Raw genomic sequence first — 7,921 nt, 5'->3', positions numbered from 1 at the left:
ATAGTGTCTCGTCATCTCCAAAACCAACCAAGTTCAATGTTTCATGGGGAGGACACACAGGACTCAGCATATGGCCATTCTCACAGCCATGACTTATTACAGCAAGAGGGCAGGAAGCCAAAAGCAGGAGAGGGACAAGACATATGGGTGAAGTCTGGAAAAAAACTGGGCACAAGCTTCCGAGGATCCTCTCAAGTTGGATGCCCCCTGCCCCATTCCTGGTAACGTGTTTTGACAGCACATGTGAAATGTTGTTTACCAGGGAGGCTCATTAGAACCTCGGCATCCAAGGTTTTGAGGGGGGGCTGATGGCATAGATTCCTCCTCTACCTAGCGGCCTCAAAAGTTCCAGACCTCCAGAAAAAAGAGCAGGTATTCAGCACAAACCATATTGTTTGTGCGAACAATTATGGCACAGTGAGTCATTCTCTTTAAGGAGTAGTGGAAACCCTCCCCAAATCTCAGCTCCCAGATGCCAATTAAGGACCAGCCTTGCAAGTAGGCCTAAGGCCAGGAGTCTCAGGGCAGAGGTGCTAACTTTCTGACCTGCATATTGATTGCATATGGATCATAAGAGAAAAAGGGAAATCAAGGGTTATCACAAGAATTTCTGACCTGAGCAACTAGAAGGATAGAATTGCCATTTAATGAGATGGGAAGACTAGTGGGAGGGGTGGATTTGGAGTGGGGGATCTGGAATTCAGTTTGGCACATGCTAAGTGTAAGGTTCCTCCTTGACATCCAGGCAAAGTTGTCAAAGACTCTGCCCTGTTGGAGCTTGGGGTTCTTAGGAGAGATCTGGGGTGTCACTAATCAGATGGTATTTGGAGCCTTATGTTAGATGAGCTCATCCAGAAGCATCTAAGTCTCACTGAAAATGTCTAGATTTTTGTTCACCCTCCCTGTTGGCCTACCCTCCGCCTAATCCCAGAAATGGAGAATGCTTTAAGCTGGTGCATCAAAGGTATAAGCCTCAACCTGCTCTGTAAGTCAGCTGGGTTTTGCTCTTGTCTTGGTGGAGGACTTAAGAATTTAAAGGCTCTCTCTACTGCCTGTGGGTACCAAAGAGGAGTAAACAAAGACCCCTTTCTGACGGCGAAGTTCTCAACAGAGCCGAGAGCAAGGTCTATAAGAAGGTCAGGTGAAGGTCCTCCTGGGATCTGAGCTGCAGGCCACTGCTTTGCAAATGCAGCTGAGAGAAATCGTCGGAGGAGCTTTGGACCTGAACTGTCCAGTAAGGTAAGTCTATTGTGACTGTTTAACTTTAAATTAATTAAAATGTAAAATTCAGTTCCTCAGTTGCACTAGCCACATTTTAAGTACTTAGTAGCCAGACAAGGCTAGAGGCTACCCTATTGGAACACACAGACGCAGAACATTTCCATCTCACTGAAAGTTCTATTGGGCTTCACTGCTTTAGACTTTCCAAGAGAGGCCCAAAGCTCTGCATTTTTAATACACAACTTAGATTATTTCAATAACCAATCACCTCAGCAAACACAGTCTCATAAAAACCTGACAATATCATTTGCTCAACTTCCTCAAAGAGAATCTGTGGGACGAATACCCCGGGAATGAATACTGGTTAACTAAGCCATTTGAGCACAGAGCTCCAAACTACAAATCAGGGCTGTGATCATCCCACGTGGGACAATTAACTTAGCTCAGATTAACTACACTACAGTCAAAACCATGGTCAATAAATCCTGCCCGTGGTCGGCAAACCGCGGCTCTTTGGCCCGTTGAGTGTGGCTCTTCCACAAAATACCACATGCAGTCGTGCACGTACAGTGCGATTGAAACTTTGTGGCCCATTCGCAGAAGTCAGTATTTTGTGGAAGAGCCACACTGAAGGGGCCAAAGAGCCGCATGTGGCTCGTGAGCTGCAGTTTGCCGACCACTGTTAGGCCATAGGGCAGTGATGGCGAACCTATGACACGCGTGTCAGAGGTGACAAGAGAACTCATTTTTTGGTTGATTTTTCTTTGTTAAATGGCACTTAAATATATAAAATAAATATCAAAAATATAAATCTTTGTTTTCCTGTGGTTGCAAATATCAAAAAATTTCTATATGTGGCATGGCACCAGAGTTAAGTTAGGGTTTTTCAAAATGCTGACACGCCGAGCTCCAAAGGTTCGCCATCACTGCCATAGGGGAAGGTGAGAGAAGGTCCAGGGGCCACAAACTCAAAACTCTACCAACAAGCCAGCCAAACAGCAACAGTGCAGAAAGTGGGCCATAAGTAAGCAAACAGGAATGAGATTAAAAGGACAGTAACTTATTCTCACTTTCGGGAGGCAATAATGGAAGAGAGAGCATCCCTTCTAACGAGAAAAGACGTGCCTCCGCTGCCACTAAGGATTGCTCTGTGGGAAACTGAAGCTCAGAACTGTCAGAGCTTCGGTCCTGTCTCCTCCCCCTCACCCCCCGCAAAAAAAAAGATGGAAATCTGTATTGTTGCATGAAATCTCAAAATATTTAAACAAGGCAACTAAGTCAAAATATAACACTCAGTGGAACTAAAAAGCACATCTGTGGGTCACAGCCGGCCCCAGGAGCAGTGTTCGCAAACTTAGAGGCTGTCCAATGAAAGTCAAGTAGCAGAACTACAACCAATCAGAAGCAAGTGCCACTCTTATGGTGAGTCAGTGCCATCCGCACACTGGGAAGAACATCTAGTCCACACATTACGAGAGAAGAGAACTGAACAGAAAATAAAGCACTCAAGTAAGTCAGTGCCCACAAAGCATTTTCAATATGATGGTCCTAGTTTTTGTGTAAAAAAAAAAAAAAACACCTTAAATATGGAAACAAAGCATCAAAAGCTGAAAAGTTCAGAAATTCAAGTGTACTAGCTTACTCCTCTACACTAGTCCCATACAACAGCGTACCAGATTCTCATTATGTACAAGTTCTCTTAGATTCTGATCTCAATTTTTTTTTAAATAAACTTTACTGACTTTTTACAGAGAGGAAGGGAGAGGGATAGAGAGTTAGAAACATCGATGAGAGAGAAACATCGATCAACTGCCTCCTGCACACTCCCCACTGGGGATGGGCCCGCAGCCAAGGTACATGCCCCTGATCAGAATCGAACCTGGGACCCTTGAATCCACAGGCCAATGCTCTATCCACTGAGCCAAACCGGTTAGGGCAGATTCTGATCTCAAATTTAATCAAGAAATAAAGTTGTTACTGTTGACTTGTTTAGATCTGGGAAGCTGGCTTCAGCTTGTAAAACAAACACATTATTCAAAATGTCTGAACACAAGAGATTGATTTTGAAAATTTTATCAAATGTTTCATTCATTTAAAAAAAGAGAAAGAAAAAAGGTTTCTCAAACAGATCCACAAATCAGCTTCTGAAAAATTCTAGCACACCCATTTTCCCATGAACTCAATGTTCATAATATCTCATTAATTTCAACTGCTGAATACACCATACACTTTTGTTACTAAATAGGTTATTCACTTCAACCTCACCATGTGTGTGTGTGTGTGTGTGTGTGTGTGTGTGTGTGTGTGTATTTGTGTGTGGGTGTATGTAATCAATGTTTAACTTAATGAATTATTTGAGCTCAGATGAACCTGCTGAGAGAATTCATATAGGGTAGGAATAAAGACAGTTGCTAATGACAGATTGGTCTATAGATGCCTAAGATACAGTATCTGCCATGGAAAAAAATTTAAAACCAAATGAGTTCAGTGATACCAAGATTGGTGGTTGTGGATTGGTGGTTCTCAACTTTGGCTTGGTATTAGAATTGAAAGGGCGAGGGCTACGCCCTCCATCTTACCCCGGATCCTCCATTTTCGGGCAGCAGCCTTAGCCATGTGCTCGGCCAGGAGCTTCTTCCCAGAAGTCCAAGCCTCTGCTAGCCACACCCAGGATTTCTTTAAACTAACCAATGACAATCAAGGGACGTGCGCTCCATAGATATGACCACATCCTGTGTAACAAGTCACCGACTTGCGCCCGGCCAATTGGCAGGGCCCACAGTCCTCTCTCCTTCCCTCACTCCACCCCATATTAAACCCCTCTTCCCACAGGGCTCTCGCGCTCTCTCGGCCACTTGCTGCTGCGTCTGCGAGTGTGGCTGACGGGGAGCCCAAGCTAGCTTGAATAAAGACTCTCTGCTTTTGCATCGGACTTGGCTGGCTCCCTGATGGTCTACTGGGGATCCTGAAATCTGGGCATAACAGAATCACCTAGAGCAGTGACGGTAAACCTTTTGAGCTCAGCATGTCAGCATTTTGAAAAACCCTAACTTAATTTAACTCTGGTACCATGTCACATATAGAAATTTTTTGATATTTGCAACCATAGTAAAACAAAGATTTATATTTTTGATATTTATTTTATATATTTAAATGCCATTTAACAAAGAAAAATCAACCAAAAATATGAGTTTGCGCATCACCTCTGACACGCGTGCCATAGGTTCGCCATCACTGACCTAGAGTTCCTTAAAAATACTGACATCCAGGCTCCACTCCAAGCCCAGTGCATGAGAATCTTGGAGAAAGGAAGTCAGGCATTTGTATTGTTTTAAATGTGAAATGTTAAAGTTAGAGGTGACTAATAATCAGCCAGAGTTGAACCCCTGCAGGATATGGGCTCAATCACGCCTTCACCTGTGACACATAATTTTGATGATAAATTAAACTAATTACTCAATGGCCCCCATCTTGACTATTTAAGAAGACAATCTCCTCTCCACTAACTACTTAACTTAATTGGATTTAGAGGCTGGAAAGCTGATAAACTACCAGAATCCAAAGACAAGTGATCCCATAATTCTCCCCCATTAGTCAAATCAAATCCCCAATAGAGTTCCTCAAATGGGAGGGTGTGGGGAGGCAGCAGAAACCTCAAAGTTGCAGATTTCAAGTTAGCACCTTCCTCCGTTTCTTCAGCATCCTACCTACTTCCCGCCTTATCTGGTGCTGACTCAGCTGGTTCCTCACATTCCACAAATACCAGTCTTATTTGTTTCTTACTTCTCTGATGCTGCCCACAAAACCCAGAATGTCCTCCTTGGCCTTCGCTTACCCTCCAAACGTTAGAAACCCCAAATCTAACCTCAATCGTGAAATCTGACTTTCTCTCATCTAAATTATTCAGGGACCTAAAGAAACCAACTTAACTTACATGGGGTTCTCACCAAATTTGTTTTCGGTACGGTACTCTCTACCTCGATGAGATCTAGCCCATTTTTCCATCTATAATTAGACTGAGGGACATTGTTCATACTTCATTTGCAAATCCTGCAATATCTGTCTCAGAAATTAGACTTCTCCCTTACAAACATAGAGATCCCTACAGTTAAAGATAATCAAGAGGAAACTGCGGATGTCCTGCCTCTCCGCAAGAAACAAAATTGCTTTTTCATTATGCTATTGTAGCAGTTTGTAGATGGAATTGTCTTTTTAAAACAAACTGTAAAAAATAAACAAGGTGGGGAAACTCCAGTGCATAATAACCTACTGGGCTGTGTAGTTAATGACAGTGTAAGGGCCTGGACACCCAGTGCCTGGGGTCAAATTCTAATTCCACAATGTACTAGTCACATCTCTGTTACTGAGGTGTGACTTTTCTCCCCACCTGTAAAATGGGAATAATAGTACCTACCCTCGGGGAGTAAGTCATTTGATACCTGTCAAGCTCCTAGGCCAGTGCCTGCATAGAATAGTGTAAGCTCCATTCATGTTAGTTGTTATTATTACATGCAGGGTGTAAAATCTTGTTGCCCAGGGAAGCAAGCCTTTTAAATCATTTTCACTCTTTTAACACGTTTTCACTGATTTAAATAAATGAACTTATGACTAATTGTTTTTCAAACTGAATTTTGGTATTTCTGATCTTTTCCCATTATTTTCTAAGTTCAATGGATAAGAGCATGGAATTTGTCAGAGTATTTCTTGACATTTTCGTTTCATTAGGAATCCCAATTAATACTAGTTAAGCCTTATATGATTTCAATATTATTTAAAATGGAACTATGGGAGAGGAATATTTGGGGAGGGGAAAAATATCACTTGCCACTTATTAAATTGAGATTTTAAAAGCCAAAAAAAGGGAGGGAGGATTTATAAGCTGGAGGTGACCTTTAAATGCCACATTCACTAATATATAAACAAACAGAAAAATTTAATGTCTGGTAGTAATAGTAAACCGGATCAATACAATTACATTATGGATTCTGTGATATTATAAATTATGCTTTCAGTCCAGAATATCAATAACTTTTTAACAACATTTAAGATCAAATTATAATACATTAAATATCACCTAGTTAGTTCCCTGCATGTTATTTATAACCTTATATCTTACTCTATTACCTAGACAGTTCCATGTACTAAACTTCTAAAGATCTATGATTTTAGGGTATAAATTATTTTAATAATGAGTTAAAATAAAAATAATTCATCATCTCAGTAAGACAATCCTTCAATCTACTTTAATAATTAGCCTAGAATAATTTTGTTACTGTTAACCTTAGCTTACTTTCAGAAGTTAGGGAAATATGACTTCAAAGACAATTGGTTACATATGTACCTCTCAGTGTAACTGAATTACACAATTGTATAAGCTATTGTAATAATGTAACTACAATATATTAGGGTGGATACTCATATAGTTTTATAGGCCTCTTTGATTATTTTCCCGGCTCTACCCCAATTCTATTAGTAAAGAGTTCAGCTTTGGGTATTTTATTTAATATATTTACAGACCTCTCACTCTACAATTCTCAAGCCCTTGGTTGTTCAAGGCAATATAAACATGTACTTATCGAGAGTAGAATTTTTTTCCTGTATAATAATTTTTAGCGGGGGCACAGAAGTTGCAGAGATTTTTCTTAACTGCCCAAACTATATATTTGGAAGAAACAAAATCATTGTTATGCCTTGGATAACCTGTAAGCAAGCCATTACAAGAAATCACATCTTCCCATCATTAAATTGGTCAACACACCACTTCTACAGTTCTCACAGCATGAGAACAAATAATAAAAGAACAATTGGCCTCTGAAGCAAGAGTTTAGGGCTTATCCTGTGTTTCAGGAGGGCTTGGGGCAAACAAGATGTTCCATCTGCATACCTGCAATGCCTTCTCCATTGATGAAGACACAGAAGGAAGCCCAGTATGTTACCCAAGCACCTCACAGGGGCTCTAGGGTCCAGCTAAGTCTTGTGAACACGCATTCCACACTTTAAAACACGGCCTGCGCCTCACTTCATGTTGACTTGTTTCTGAGTTCAGAGACAGAGTTAGGGACAGTCTTGGTCCTCGTTGCAACAGTCATCCACGACGGGACACAGACCACCCACGTGGTAAATGCTCATGAAATGTGTGGCTTTAAAATATAAACACTTGACATGTAGGCTGGATGGTGTAAGCAAACAGCATCCTTCCACCCAAGTTCCCGCCCAGTCAGTAACTCGGGGAGGACAGCTGGTGAGGCTGAAATTCCAAGGGTCCCATCAGTTACAACTTCCTAGTGTGTCACTTGCACCAACCAACTTTCAAATTCCAAGGGGGCGAAGCAGGGTGGGCCTTGGGGGGTCAAAAACCACACCTGAGGTCAGCAGCGCCTTCTTCAAGGCTGCCCTGGCAAAGCTTTCCCTCAAACAACTTCTTAAGCTGCGCTTCTCAAACTCAGGTCCTGCCAATCACCTGCGAACCTGATTAAAAGCGGAGTCTGGGGCAGAGAGCTTGGATCAGGGTGCAAGAGCCTGCATTGCCAAACACCCCCCAGGGGACCCCCACGCTGCGGCTCCCCCCACACCCCTTAGAGAAGCCAGGCCCTCCAACCCCCAAAGACACCCGGGTCGCTGATAGCTGCAACATCCAAAAGTTGTGGCCACAGGTTGTGAAAAATCAAGTTGCCCGGGTGCTCTGCGGCCTCTGAGCGTC

This window comes from Myotis davidii, unplaced genomic scaffold (assembly GCF_000327345.1).
Source record: "Myotis davidii unplaced genomic scaffold, ASM32734v1 scaffold394, whole genome shotgun sequence".
Taxonomy (NCBI): Eukaryota; Metazoa; Chordata; class Mammalia; order Chiroptera; family Vespertilionidae; genus Myotis; species Myotis davidii.
This window is presented reverse-complemented; position numbering follows the sequence as displayed.